General features: G+C 40.1%; 1 long non-coding RNA gene across 1 annotated transcript in view; it reads left to right on the forward strand.

The window, feature by feature from the left end:
* Positions 1–5,250, forward strand: part of LOC309374350 — a 41,113-nt gene extending 35,863 nt beyond the window's left edge. Inside the window, exon 4 of the long non-coding RNA XR_014170544.1 lies at positions 5,184–5,250. This is a non-coding gene — a long non-coding RNA (uncharacterized lncRNA). The remainder of the gene's footprint in view (positions 1–5,183) is intronic.
* The last annotated feature ends 10,635 nt before the right edge of the window (positions 5,251–15,885 follow it).

Consider the following 15,885-nt stretch of genomic DNA (forward strand, 5'->3'; position numbering starts at 1 on the left):
TATTATTTCCTTCTCCCTCTTATGATGTCAAGCCAAGAGCTGAGGGTTTGGTTTTATTTTATTTTTTCATTTTTCATTTTTCGTTTTCGTTTTTTGCTTTTACTCTGTAATAGCCTACTAATTACTTGGTATATAATTGCATGTTTCAGTATCTACTATAATTATATCTGAAGTACACTGACATTTGTGACTTGTGGGAGCCTGCTAATGTTTTTATTTCCGTTGAAAGCTAATCAAGCAGTAGTGAATATTCAGCTTCTACAGCTACACAAATAAGTATTGTAATTTCTTTGGTCATGATTCAGAGTAGAGCAAAACAAATGTGAAAACAAACAAACCTCTGATGCACTAATTAAACAATTCATGAAGTATGTTACTTGTGTTATCCCTGTATAAAGCAGCTCTGAAGCAATATCTGCCTGGGGAAATAAATAAATAAAAGCCCTACAGTGGCCTTCACAGTCATTATTGATCAACACCTTTTTGTGTTCTTATCTGAAATACTCAGACCGTTCCCAAATGTCAATTTCTTTTTGAATCACAATGATACAAAATGGCAGAATTGTACCTTTTCAAATAGGCACCTTAAAAAAATATCAAGGTATATTATTTATTATTTGCTTGATGTATGTACTAATTATCCTTTTGGACCCAAAGCTTTGAAAATGAGGTTCTAAGAATTCTGTATTGATGCAACCAGGTGATCAGCTGACAGAAGCATCATGTAATTAGGTTTTTCTGTGTGGTCAGAGGCAGGGCAGTATAAGTCAGCGAATGGGAACCTGTGGCCCTCCAGAGATTGTAGGACTCCATCTCCCATCAGCGCTTGCCAGCATGCACAATGGTCAGGGATGACAGGAGCTAGTGCTCAGCTGTATCTGGAGGCCCATAATTTTTCCATTGGATTCCCTGGGGTAAAGTAGAGGGGAAAACCCTTTACGAAGCCTGTTGTGTTCCAAGGTAGACTTGTGTCTTCAGTCAAGCAAAGAGGGGAATGCCTTTGTAGTAATTTAGCACTTACCCTAAGGGTCTTTGTTACACAACTCCATAAGCCAAGGGTGGGGGGCCCTCAGGATGATGTGCCAAATGCATTCCTCCAGGCCTCTCGACCTGCACCTCTCTCCCCACCCATCACCAACCCTGTTTCACATCCTTTGTTTTTGCCTGTTTGAAATGGATCGATGAAGTCTAATAAATGGCCCTTCTTTATCTGGATGGAGGATAGAAAAGAATGTGTGAGTGTGTGTACAAACTAGCTTAACACAGTAAAGTAAAATTTACACTTGCTTCTCTAACTTAATCTTATTTTGTACTGTGTCTTTTGTCTTCTGGCCATATACAGTAGTACCTCGGGTTAAGAACTTAATTCGTTCTGGAGGTCCATTCTTAACCCAAAACTGTTCTTAACCTGAAGCACCAGTTTAGCTAATGGGGCCTCCTGCTGCTGCTGTGCCGCCGGAGCCCGATTTCTGTTCTCATCCTGAAGCAAAGTTCATAACCTGAAGCACTATTTCTGGGTTAGCGGAGTCTGTAACCTGAAGCGTATGTAACCTGAGGTACCACTGTAATGTTGTAGCTAGATTAGGGAAAGTATTATGAATAATAATAATACCTTTAACTGACTAATAATATATAAATAAATAAATAACAATTTCAGTCAATATAAATGAAAACCAGGTTGTTCTCTCTCTTGTGAGTGAGGTGGAGCAGGGAACATAAGCCATTACTAAACAAATATCAACAATTCAATAGGAAAAAGTCTCCACATAGTGATGAACCAAACCACTCTCTGAAGTGGCTCCCACACTCTGTTAAACACCCGCTCCCCCAGTTATGTAATGGAGGCGGGAGGTGCTTCAGAGGGCAGTTTGCTGAAGTACCCCCCACCCTGCTTTAAACAGCTTGCTTGGCTGCCTGTCACCCATGCTGCTTGCTCGCTCACCTGCCTGCCACTGTGTTATCGTGCTGGAGTTGGCATGACAACTGCATCATGACAACAGCCTTACAATTTTAGTATATATTAAGAAATTAAAGTAAGCTTAATTATAAAATTATAAATTCATTTCCTTCAGTATTTGTTTCCCCCCTGTGCAATTCTTCGTTATTTTTTTCTTGACACAACCTACAGGTGACTTTGCTTCTCACCTGAAGTACATAGAAATAAATAACTTAGCTGGTTTAATTAGCATTCCCGGCACATGTTTCAAACATACTGCAAGAACATTAACACTTTAGTAAGTCCATATATCTTATAAGGTGAGATTAAAAGAACTTGGCTTGTTTAGCATAGGGAAAAAAGATGCTGGGGTGGTATGATAGTATTCTGCCAATATTTTAGAGAGGGTTGCATAGCAGATGACAGGGAGAAATGAGTTGGTTAGGTTGAATAGCAACTAATAACTACTAATTGGCAATTAAGACATTTCAGTGGGGGGTATACTTATATATGAGTACAGTTTTGAAACAATTGTCCTTTGACTGTCATAATGACCCATACAGCTTAAACAGCCCAGTCCTATGTTCAACAAATGGGTATAGGCATATCTAAGGAGTGAGCTGCAGGAATTACCATACATTCAATGGAAAATACCACCCACCGTGAGTGGTTTCTTCTGTCGTTGCAAAACTGCGATAGAGCAACCATTGCCTGATGAAATTTTGCCTAATATGCAACTCTCACAGACTAATCTTAGCCACAATCTTCAAAAGGTCTAATCCCTGGTATGTCTAGTGTGGGGAAGGGTAGACTAGGACCACTACCACCCTGCTACATTGTGGAAATTCGTCCCCACAGAGCGTTGCACAACTTTCAGTGTATGTTGAAGATACACTTCTTTAGCTTGTTCTTTGTCAGTTATTTTGTTCTGTGGGACCACCACCATGGTCTTCTGCTGCTTCTGCTTCCTTTTCTATTCCATCTGGAATGGCTTTCTCTGTTTTATCACTGTCTGTTTTCATAGTTGCATATTATATTGTTGTAAACAACCCTGGGGCCTTATGGTGAAGGATGGGCAATAAATGTAATTAATTAATAAATTAAATAAATAAATAGCAATGAGAGATACTCAGGCACTGAAAGGCCTCTACTTGAGACTGCCAAACTAGACATTACTGAGCTACGCAGATCAATGGTCTGAGTCAGTATAGTAAAGAACAGCATGTCTCGTTTGACTACTTGAGGAGAAACGGCAAGCACCATCGTGCCCTGCCACTGCTGCTACTCCCACCACCACCTATCTGCTCCAGCAGCTGCCTACTCTGCCAGCACTGCACACCCTGTTGTATCTACTGCTGGCAGAGAAGCACCACTGCCATTGGTGGCAATTCTGGGCAAGGTCTCATCCATTTAGGGCAAGATCTCCCCCCGGATTGGTGTGATCTCACCCAAAATTGGTATGGATGATGGCAGCACTTCTCTGCCACCACTGGTGGAGGTGGTGGGGCGGGCAGGGCACCCACAGGCATGCCACCTGGGTGTCTTCTGTCGCCTGAGGCAGTGGCCTCACCCTGCCTAATGGCTTGCCCAGGTCTGAGTATAGTGCATGTCCCCGGCACACACATATACCACTGGTTTGTCTTCACAAGAGCATTGTGCAACAGCTTAGGGCTACAAAGTAGCAACAGCCACAAGACTGAAGTCCATGGCTAAGGATGCTAATGTTCTTATGTGTAAGCTGCATTGAATCAAGGGAGATAACTTCAAAATAGACCTGGATAGATTTGGCCTGTGAGTCAGAGGACCTTCAACCTGAATACTATTGATGTTTTCCCATGTGTGCATAATGACTGCTGAATCGCTTTCCTTGATTCTTCATACAGTCCCTACACACAGACGGAGTTTCCTAGACTGCACACTTGCACAGAGTTTACCTGTAATGTATAAGTGCTGCACACACCCCGTAATTTTTGCAGGTGATCTAGTGACATGTATAGTACATATGACTGTAAAGCCAAACATATAGTCAAGTGATGGCACTTGGGTTGGAGAAGAGTGTGTATATGTTCAATTTTGAAGGTGAGAAGTGAGACAGGCACATTCTGCTACTCACTCCATGTTATCTGACATCCCATCCCTGCCCCCCCCCAGGAGTATACACTCAGCTTTGGAGGGGAAGGCAGGGGAGGCAGCTCCCTTGAAGCTAGGAGCCTTGCAGGACCTTCTGTCCCCAAATGTATTGTAAAGTGAACATATTGCTAGTGTAGTGTTGTTGCCTATGTCTTCTCCTACTACACATCATGAGTGTTGAACTACCATCTAGGTATCCCTGGTGGATTTTTTGGTTCCCACTCTACAACATCAACAAAAATAGGAAACACCTAGGGAGAAATAACATTTCTTAAATTTGAAACAAGTAGTTCTCTTTCCCAGGAGATGAAAATTCATGCACATAGGACAAATAATCTCTGCTTTTACATGGATCAGGATTTCTGTTGTTTTAACAGAATGCAACCTGCATTACATAATAATCATGCAATTTTGCAGTACCTCTCTTTCTAAAAATCAGCTCTTAAATTACATAGAAACCATTTAGATTTGTAGTTTCGTTTTCTTTCCTTTTTTACACATACACACACCTCTGTGTAGTTTCTGTATTTTTTGTAAAGCCTCATTTCAGCATTCCTGTGTTAATAGTTTATAACCCATAATGAGCTAGATGTAACAAGAAAGTGGATAACGCAAGAGAAGGATGTCCACATTCACTCTTTTGTGTCCCACCCAACACAATTTAAACTCCATCTCAAGTGACATGCTAGCTATTGCTTTAGCCATTATTGGAGTCTGACTATGATGAATCAAAAGTACATCTCCAGTCAGACAGAAAGCTGTCACTACTGTGGGCTGTTATTAAAAGAAAATAGAATGGAATCAAAATAGTCTCTCATCTTTCTTCTTCTTCTTCCAGTTGATAAAGGGAAACTGACTTAAAAGCATTATTGGAACTTAATAAGGAAGAACTAGTGGAGAGGTTAGTGTACAGGCTGTCACAGAAGTGCAGTGGAAGGTGACCTATTGCAGGGGGGAAAGTTGCCCCTGGACTTGTCTGCCTGTCACCACATCAGACCTGTCAGCTTAAATATTCCATAATTCAGGGGGATGTGGATGGGTAGCACAATGTCACATTTGAGTCAAGAGTACACAAGTGCATAACATTGCTCATCATGGGTCCATACTTTTTTTCCAGCTGAAGACAGGTTGTGCTGGAGTTCCAAATAAATCATAGTGAATCTGAAATCTGGTCTAGAATCATCCAGTGTAAAAAGCATACAGAAATCCAGAAAGCTTTTGAGGAGCACAAATACTTTGTGGTAACGTTCAACTCTGGACCATGCAGCTACAATGACCAACCCATTTACAGCACAATAGTTCCCATGGATGTGAAGGAATATGAAAAAGTGGTGCAATAAAATATGTGACTGAAACATCAAAGAATGGGACAAAATAATTTTCAATCTTTTTAGGCTTAATTAAGTGTTGCATCTAGGGGATCTATAAGCTGTTATATTGTTGTGAATTGTTCTGAAATAAATTTTACTTGATTAACTCTCCCCTCTGTTGTATTCTCGTTTAGTATGGCTAGTTGGACCTGTGCCCAACTTAAGATCACTCTGAATTATGAGTTTTGCAAACACAATATTTATACCTTAAAATGTTTCTAAAGCACTCTTCATTCTTGCATATTATTGGGTGTCTTAGAAATATATTTTAAACAAATAAATACTACATTTGCAGACCTCATTGTGGATACAGTTAATTGAGGTGAATAGCACTAGCACCATGTTGTCAAAGAGAATTGTTTCCCATGATCCTCCTGTCCATTGTTGGTGGGGTGATGGGTAGTTCTGTAACATGTTTCAAAAGTATGACCAAGGCTGAACAGAAATTTAAAACAAATTAATAATCCATCCTATAACAATGACAAAGATGATGTGATGAGCATGGTTTTATGAGTGCATCATAGCTGAGTGGCATCCAATTTAAAATGTTACAGAAGTTGATTTATAGGAGTTCTAAGTTATTGTACTTTGCCCACATATGGCTGGTGAGTATGGAGTAAGATAAAATATTGAGTTTATAGAAAAGGAGAAAACAAGTAATATAGTACATGAGTTTAGATTGGAAAGGGACACAGAAATCAGAACTGGAGCAATGTCATAATATAAATGCATGTATAAATCCCTTTCTGTCTTGTTTATGATGTAAATTAGACAGCCCTTGCAAACTGCATGGGTTGTAGCTAACATTACTTCTACTCTGAGTAAACACACAGTCATTAATGAGCATGTGGGGATTATTTTGTTAGTTTTTCTCTCTATAATACGAGTGCTAATTATAATGCGAGTTTCGAATTTAATTTGCACATCGCCCTTCATCCAAAGATCACAGGGTGGTTCATAACATAAAAATACAAAATGAAAACACAAAATACATGATAAAAGGAAACCAAGCCAATAACTCATCTCCCACAAACATAATATTCTTATTTATTAAATTTTACCCTGCGTTATCTGTTGTGCTGTAGAACTGTGACTTTTGATAGATATACCACTATTTCACACTAAATTTCATTCACACTGAAGGGTGTGGTTCCTATGCAATATTTTTCTTTACAGCATTGGACTTTCCTTTCGCTTCCATGCATATCTGCAACTGAGCGACCTTTCGGCTTTGGCCCAGCCGCTTCATCAGCTCTGAATCTACTTGTACTTGTTCTCCGCTCTTCCTCAGTAGCATGTTGGATGCCTTCCGACCTGAGGGGCCCACCTTCCAGCATCATAACATTTATATGCCTGTCTTTGTCCATGGAGTTTTCTTGGCAGGGATACTGGAGTGGCTTGCCGGTTCCTCCTCCAGGTGGATCACGTTTGGTCAAAACTCTCCACTATGACCTGTTCATCTTGGGTGCCCTGCTTGGCATAGTTCATAGCTTCTCTGAGTTATTCAAGCCCCTTCGCCATGGCAAGGCAGTGATCCATGAAGGGGCAAAAGCTATGGTTTTCCCAGTAGTAATGTATGGAAGTGAGAGCGGGACCATTAAAGAAGGCTGATCTCCAAAGAATTGATGCTTTTGAATTATGGTGCTGGAGGAGACCTATGGTGCAAGAAGATCAAACCTATCCATTCTTAAGGAAATCAGCCCTGAGTGCTCACTGGAAGGACAGATTGTGAAGCTGAGGCTCCAATACTTTGGCCACCTCAAGAGAAGAGAAGACTCCCTGGAAAAGACCCGGATGCTGGGAAAGATTGAGGGCACAAGGAGAAGGGGACGACAGAGGATGAGATGGTTGGATAGTGTTCTCGAGGCTACCAGCATGAGTTTGACTAAACTGCGGGAGACAGTGGAAGACAGAAGTGCCTGGCGTGCTCTGGTCCATGGGGTCACAAAGAGTCGGACATGACTAAACAACTAAACAACAACAAAGGGTGTGGTGTGACACAACAGCAGACATCACCAGACACATGACCACACTTATGAGCATGTTCACTCATGAAGATAACTATGCTGGAATACCACCCCAAATTTCACTACATGATCAGCAGTGGTGTGATCCATGAAAACAACAGGAACATTATAATCCAAAACTCCCATGATCTTCTGGGTTGATAGGGCTGCATTTTTTTTTCCTGGGGGAAATTTACATGGAAATGAGTGCTAAGCTTCCATTAGATTTCCAGAAGTGGCTTTTAAGTTGTGTGAAAGATCACAAAAATGTGAAAATTATCATGTAAGTAAATGGCAGAGAAATGGAATAGAGTGCTTTCCAAATGCAGCCTGCCTTACGTATATTAACTTCAATGGATCTACTCTGAGTAGAATTTAGTTAGAACCTTATGAAATTCAGATAAAGTACTCAAAACATTGTGAGTTCAAATTCAAGCATTTGGCCAAAGAAACAAATAGTGCACATGCCGTTGAAGAAGTGACTCCGATTTAGATTCCATTGAGGGTAAACAGAATTGTTTCTCGGATTTTAAAAAGTATTTTTTTCCTGTCCTTTAAAGGTATGAACCAGATGTTATTTTATTACATTAACATTCCTTTCTCTATTGGTTATTGTTTTCCATACAGCCTGTGTTTCAATTCGCCAGCTGAGGCTTTGTCTATACATCCATTAACTTTCTAAGCTGGAGGGCTTGGAACCAGACCTGTGACAAGTTCATATTTTTGTGTTGTTGGCAGAGAAAATCACAACCATAACATCGTTCTGAAATATTTTCTGTTGACAAGTATTTAGTACTCTTTTGAACTTCAGTGCCATCTACTGAAGCTTACTTTGGCTTCTTGTGGTCCTAAACATATTCTTGTGTAATGTTATTGAAGGTGAGCAGGAACTCTTTTGAAGTCCTGCAGCAACATATGAATCTACTCTGTGAATAGTCTCCCAGACAACAACACAAAAGAATATAACCTTTATGAAGGACTCAGCAAAACATGCCATTATCCCATTAAAGTAAATCAACAAGCAATTACAGGCATTCTTTGTGACAGCATGCCAGTCAGCCAACCAAAAATAATGGTTTTGATAAATCAGCCAATCAACAGATAATGATGGTGCCAATTTCAGGGAAAAGGAAATTGTTTCTTAGGACCAGATATTTGAAGCATACGGCATCAGAAGGTCAGGAAAAATCAAAGAAATGTGGACTTTGATGTGAAGAATGAATAAGAGGCAATTTTAAATAAGAACCAGAATTTGCTGTAATGCAAAATTTTATGGCTCAGGATCAATAGTTCATCCATATATATTTCTTTTTTAGTCCTACAAATGTTTTGAATGACATTAGATTTCAAAACACAGCTGATCTACTGGAAGAAACACTAGCAGTTCATTAGCACTTTAAAATAAGCCCTACAATGTAATTGCTCTTCATAATATTTTAAGTTAATCTATTGCCCTTATTACTAAAGAAGCAGCTTTAAATTAAGCAACACTAACTATTGTAGATTCCTTCTTTTAAATAATTTGATTTAAAGTTTCAATTATCTCTACAAAGGAATTCCACAGACTGGCCAGAGTAAGAAACTGTTAATTGTCCAAGGAAGAAATATGCAATTATTTAAACATTTATATATTGGTGTGAAAAATGACAATTCTAAAAATAATATGAATTGAAGATACTAAAAATTCTCTACTGAAATTCTCTTCACTTGGCAATCTCTCTCTCGTACATTTTTTTCCTTATGGTGGAGGCTGCTATCTTCTTCCTACTTACTGTTAAGAATAACTGTCCTTGATGAACAATCGGTTGGAGCCACTGTCCTTGAAGACAATGAGTTGAATTTTACATGCAATGTGTTGTGTCCCTAGTGCACAAATCCAGGATGTGATGGAGAGATTGCCAAGCATATTAAGCCTACTGATCATTATCCCTCCTCATTCATCCATATGGGAACCAGTGACACCATCAGGCACAATTATGAACTTAGCATATCTGACTCTAAAAGACTAGACCAAAAGGTGAAGGCCTAGGGACTTGTTAATTCTTGCTATAAAAGGAAGAGGAGTACAAAGAGAGAGATGAGCACATCTGGTGACTGAATGGCTACATAGATGATGTCAAAGGGAGAGGTTCGGTTTTCGGGACTACAGTCAAATCTTTATTTGTAATAGACTGCTGGCAAGAAATGAAGGTTATGTCTACTGTTTTTTAAAAAAAACAACCACCACAAACTTCATGTTGCTCTTCCAAAAAATATAGACAATATGGATCATTGCATCTCAGACATACTGATGGCACAATAAATTCCGTTGCATACTGGCTCTTTACGATCAACACACAGGGTTCTACATTAGAGATAGGTGTAATTGCACCATTACATTGTACCCTGTGCTAAACATCAATGACAGCATGGAGTCCATTTGGACTTGAAACATGGTGCTGAGAAATGTAGGAGTGAAGTGATAAACAATAGAATGGGAGTGAAGAAGAATTAAGTTATGCCTTATACAATTAGAACATTACTAAATCATCCTGAAAAGTTCTAATGTTGCATACATTGTCGATTGGCCGGAAGAGTTTATATGCCTTTCTGTCCCTGAATATTATTATTTCTTTGTGAACTCAAGGCTAACCTACCCCAATAGTTTGGGGTCACAATTTTTGCACTTCAATAAATTGAAACTAAAATGTAAAAATATTGTATTCTTTTTAAAACACACACACACATATAAAATCATGAAGAAGCAATATTCTAATGCACTCATGGGATCTGGAAAAGAAGCTGACAGGTAAAATTGCCTGTAGTGATGGAGTAAGCTCAGATAAGATGTTGGGGGGTGGGGACTGTTGGAGAACAAATTTATTTATTTATTTATAAAAATATTTAAATCAATCAATCTTTATTACGGTCCAGAGACCCAACAAATCATTACAAATCAATACACAATTCATACAGCCTACCTCCAGGACGGGGGACACTTCCAAGCCATAAAAAACATCAGTAGCACAAAAGCTTTTTGTTGTTGTTGCATTGTTGAGGATTTTGGGGTTCACATGGGTCCCCTTTGTGTCCATCCCTCTCAATGTGAAACGGGACAGGGCTGCGATCTTCCCTTGGTGCTCACACAATTCTGGAAACGAGCAGATTTAATATGAGCAGGTTTCCTGTCCATCTGTTGTTCCTGGTGATGTCTTCCCTCCCCCCCTTCTTCCTTGGGGGGAAAAGAACACACATACCTGTCTATCTCTACCCCAATCCAGGCATCATCCTGCTCACCTGTTCTAGGGGGTGGGGAGTAAGAATTGAGATGAGACAATGGGAACCTTGTTCTGGAGATGTGTGATTGTCGTTGAAATGTACTTACATTTGTCATGAAGCCTGGATTCTTGGAATCTACCACTGTCTTCTTTCAGAAATCACAGTTGAAAGTGGGGTGCACCCCAGGCTTTGGATAGAGCGGAAGACTGTTCCTCTCGTGTTCCAGATGTTATGCATACGATATCGAATAGTGTAACAATGCAGTGCTGTCTTTTCTGAGAAGGAAAAATGAAAGATCAGGATAAATTCTTTTGAAAACCCACGGCGATTCTCATTTCTGTCTTGCAAAACTCAGCCATTGTTTGCCAAAGCGCAAGGATTGATTTCCTGGCGTCCCAAAAATATGGCACCAACCACTTTGAGATTTAAAAGCAACAATAACTTTTTAGTAAGGACTGCAGAATTCAGCATCTGGATAATTTCTAATTCTCCCCCCCCTTTTTTGTACTTTTTAAAAAATCAAGTTTCTAGCCCTCGTGATGAAGAGGACCAGCTTGATGATGTCTGTGGGCCCATATCTCAGAAGCATTTTACTGTTTTTCGTGTCGGCCTTTTGTCCCTTGCCCTGGCTTAACAGAGCAATCATGCAAAATATTTATATACCGCTATCTCATAAAAGATATTGAAGTAGTTTGCAATAATATCTCTATATAACAAAAACACATAAAAATTAAAATCGGAGACTATCAGCTAACTATTATGGAAAGATGTATTCTTGATTGCCTGCATAAGCCTGGCAGAGTGCAAGAGATTTCAGGAGGGGTTTGAAGGTTGAAGGAGGAGGAGGTGCCGGCTGAATCTCTATTGGCAGAGCATTCCACAGGACTGGAGCAATAACACTAAAGGCTGCATTTGGGGTCGATGCCCAGGGCTTTGCATATTAATATGAAGGGCTTTGAACCTGGCTCAGCAACGGACGGGGAAGCAGTAAATATGCTTTATCACTGGTGTCCAATGTTGCCAGCCAGGTGCCCACACCAGCTGTCTGGCTGCTGCATCCTGCACTAGCTGGAGCTTCTAAACTAAGCCAAGGACAGGCCCACACAGAGAGCATTGCAGTAATCTAGTATCAAGGTTATCAACACATGGGCTATGGCAGGCTATTTAGAATTTAGGAACAGCCATAGTGGGTGAAACAGACAAAGCTGGTAAAAGGCATACCTCACCTAGGCCTCTAATGACAAACATGTGTCCAGAAGTAGCCCCAATCTATGTACTTGCTCCTTCAGAGGAAGTGAAACCTCATCAAGGATAGCTGACCTACCTATCTCCCCAACCCCCACAAGGGGGTTCAAGCACAGTTATGGACCCTCATCCAGTCCACCAGTCCATCTATGCACTGATCCAGAACATTTACAGTCTCTCATAATTCAAAAGTTAACGAAAAAGTAGAGCTGATGCCTTACTCCAAATTGCTGGATTACTGCTCCAATGACTTCATTTGGTATTGAGTAGCCCTAAGTTGCCCTGAGGGAACTTTTTGGCCAAATGGCAGCTCATAAGCAAGCTAAAATATAACACAATTTGTGAATAATTTCAGTATGCAGAAGTGGCATCCCTGGCGAATTAATTGAGCAGCATGTTCTCAGAAGATCCCCCTTTTCATAACATTCTTTAAATATGTCAAACCTGAAGTGAACATAGCTATTTGCAGAGGAGTATACAACACAATCTGGGACTTCATATGAATGTTCTAGAAAACAAATCAATCTCCATAGCTGAATCATTTCTAAGGGGTAAAAAACCGCAACCATCTACTAGCCTGGAATTTCTTTACATATACAGTATGCAAGTTTCCTTGAGGCTTTCAATTGATTTGATATTTCTGTGGTTCATTTAACTTGCATTTCAAGGTTTTCTGCTTATTTATTGCATGGTCCTTTTTTACTGATGCTGGCAATGCCAAACATTATATTGAGATACCTTGCTTTGAGAGTCAGCGAAAACTACACCAGGCAGAGAGGTGTGTCCTCATGTGTCCTCAACCTTTCCTTTGTGGGCTTAGGCTGGATCTACACAAATATTTTTTAAAAAAACTATTAAAAATGCTATAAGAATACAGCTCCCAATGGAAATTTTCATCCGCTTAAGATTGCTGCTCTACAGCACCATCTGGTGTCACATTATTAGAATGCATTTATAATATTATAAATTGCCCTGTGTAGCTGAGTCATTAGTGAAGACAAGGAAGCTGGTAAATGAGTGTTTTAGCTTAATTTAAAAGATGAGCAAGAATATGGAAACCAATACTTTAATAAAAATAATTTTATTATTAATATGGCACCTGACTGAGTTGCTCAAGCCACTCTGGGCAGCTCCTAACAAAATATTATGAACACAATAAAACATCAAACATTAAAAACTTCCCTATAGCCTTATGAGGAACGGTTGTGGGCATTGGGTATGTTTAGCCTGCCTAAGAGGAGACTGAGAGGATATATGATAGCCATCTTCAAATATCTAAAGGGCTGTCACATGGAAAATGGAGCAAACTGGTTTTATCCTGTTCTAGAGGGTAGGACCTGTGACCTGTGACTAAACATCTGGAAAAAGCTTTCTGAAATAAGAGCTGTTTGAGAGTGGAATGGACTCCCTTGGAAAGTGGTGGACTCTCCTTCATTGGAGGTATTTGAACAAAGGTTATGTGGTCATCTGTCAAGGATGCTTTAGCTGAGATTCCTGCATTGCAGGGAGTTGAACTAGATGACCTTCAGAGTCCACTCTAACCCAAAATTCTATGATTCTCTGAATTGTGAAGGGAGTGGAATAGGGAAAAAAGGAGGCTTATAGCAATTTACCATGGATTGGTTTATCCCCACTTATTCACTGACAGTTCATTTTAAAAATGTATGCTTGACAATGGATGTTTAAGGAGTTAAAGAAGCCTCATTTGCTCCCCATATAAAGGTAAAGGGACCCCTGACCATTAGGTCCAGTCACAGACGACTCTGGGGCTGCGGCGCTCCTCTTTCTTTACTGACCGAGGGAGCCGGTATACAGCTTCCAGGTCATGTGGCCAGCATGACAAAGCCGCTTCTGGCGAACCAGAGTAGTGCACAGAAATGCCGTTTACCTTCCCGCCGGAGTGGTACCTATTTATCTACTTTCACTTTGACGTGCTTTTGAACTGCTAGGTTGGCAGGAGCTGGGACCGAACAACAGGAGCTCACCCCGTCGCAGGGATTCGAACCGCCCACCTTTTGATCGGCAAGCCCTAGGCTCAGTGGTTAAACTTCTCCAACTACAATTCACTGGGTGCAAATTGGGAATTCTACAACTGCCAGCTGCTTAGCCCCAGCACTGATCCCTGAGGGTGGGAGCTAGTCGTGATTGGCCGCAACAGTCGCCCACTCCGGGACCGGTAAGCAACCATTCTCTTTACAGTTTTGAAGCAAGGATGGGAAAATAGCAGCCCTCCATATGTTTTTGCAGTCCAACTCCCATCAGGTCATTGCCAGCATGGCCAATGGTCAGATATTATGCACTTCCAGTGACAATGCTAGATCCAAAAGCAGAACCTTACTGCATGGTTGCTCTTTCAGGGGAAGAAGAACCCTATCCATTATAGGCAGTGGGTCAATTTCTCAAACATGGGACCCACTCACCTAAAGTAACTCCATCTTGCCAGGATTCAAGCTTCAATAAACACACCCATTGCTAAGATAACAAATTATGCAATTGCTGAATTGCATTAAAATTAAGATGAAGATGACTGGCATCTCTAAGAACAGGTTCTTTTAGAGGGAGGTGGTTTAAAGGCAAGATTATAAATTTGCTGATATACCCTAGGAAAGCTCAGCTAGATGCTAAATCTCTCTATATTATATAAGACAATTTCACACCTGCTCCCTTTTGTCACTCCATATGTTTGTCATCAATGAAAAATCCTCTCCAGAAGTGCCTTTTCAGTGAGAATGATTATGACACATCTGATTATCTTCTGCAAATTGGACGGTTCAGTCTTTGAACCGTTGAATAGTACCCTGCACAGATCTTGCCTGCAATGCAGACTTGGCTGGGCATTGGCGTAATTGAGCTGAACTCATGACACAGAGTTTGCTCTCTAAGCTCCGCTGTGAGCAGGAGCTTTTGAGCTGTAATGGAGAGTGCGCAAGCAGGTATTCCTCCTTAATTCAAAGGCCATGGATCTTTTAAACAATTTTAAACTAAAGCTGACCAGTTTTCATAAGCAATGAATGGTTGTCCTGACATTAGACATTCTGTATGTGATTTCAGCTGGGCGGGAAAGAATTTCCTAAGGCTGCACACTGGTTCTAAAACCTTTCTGCAAAGCAGGTCAGTGCCAGTTCTGATACTGTATCACTGTTACTACTTCATTAATTTCCTTTTAAAGAGGAGAGGAGAATGAATTATGTCGTAAGACATTTAGCAAATCAAAGCACCTGTGAAAAACTCTTGGAGTAAGGGCGCCAGCTATAGGTTTGCTGGATTTTTATAAAAATCTAGAATTTCTATAAGGCTAACACACCAGATTATGTATTTGCAAACACACACACACACACAACTTAAAAAAATACTTTCAAAATTGAAAAGGTTACTTTTTCTGTAGCTTCATTCTAAGCACACTTACTGCACTGTAATGTCTAGCATTCCTAAAATAACAGGATTTTTTTATAAAAACAACAAGCTAGCAGGCCCTGTAGGCTTGCTTCTGTATATCAAGAAACAGAGGTGCTTGAGGAATTTGATCATTGTAAATTCTGATATGAGCTGATCTGATCTGCACCCCCTGGACGAATAGGCGGGTTGGAACTTAATTATCCTCTAGCTTTCACATGTCTTGAATGTTCTGGCACAGTTCTTAGCTCAAGAAGCATAACAAAACACTTTTTTAAAAATGACTATTTGAGTATGTTTAGAAAAAACACACATTTTAATATATCTAGAAATAAATATGCATTTTCAATGCACATTTTAACCATAATTTAATAACTAAATGCATTGGCAGATTATGGTTGAAGCACAGTGGAATAATAATAATAATAATAATAATAATAATAATAATAATAATAATTTATTTATACCCCACCCATCTGGCTGGGTTTCCCCCAGCCACCCTGGGCGGCTCCCAACAGAATACCAACAACAACAATAAAACAGCAAT

This window comes from Podarcis melisellensis, assembly GCF_964234715.1.
Source record: "Podarcis melisellensis genome assembly, chromosome: 7".
Taxonomy (NCBI): domain Eukaryota; kingdom Metazoa; phylum Chordata; class Lepidosauria; order Squamata; family Lacertidae; genus Podarcis; species Podarcis melisellensis.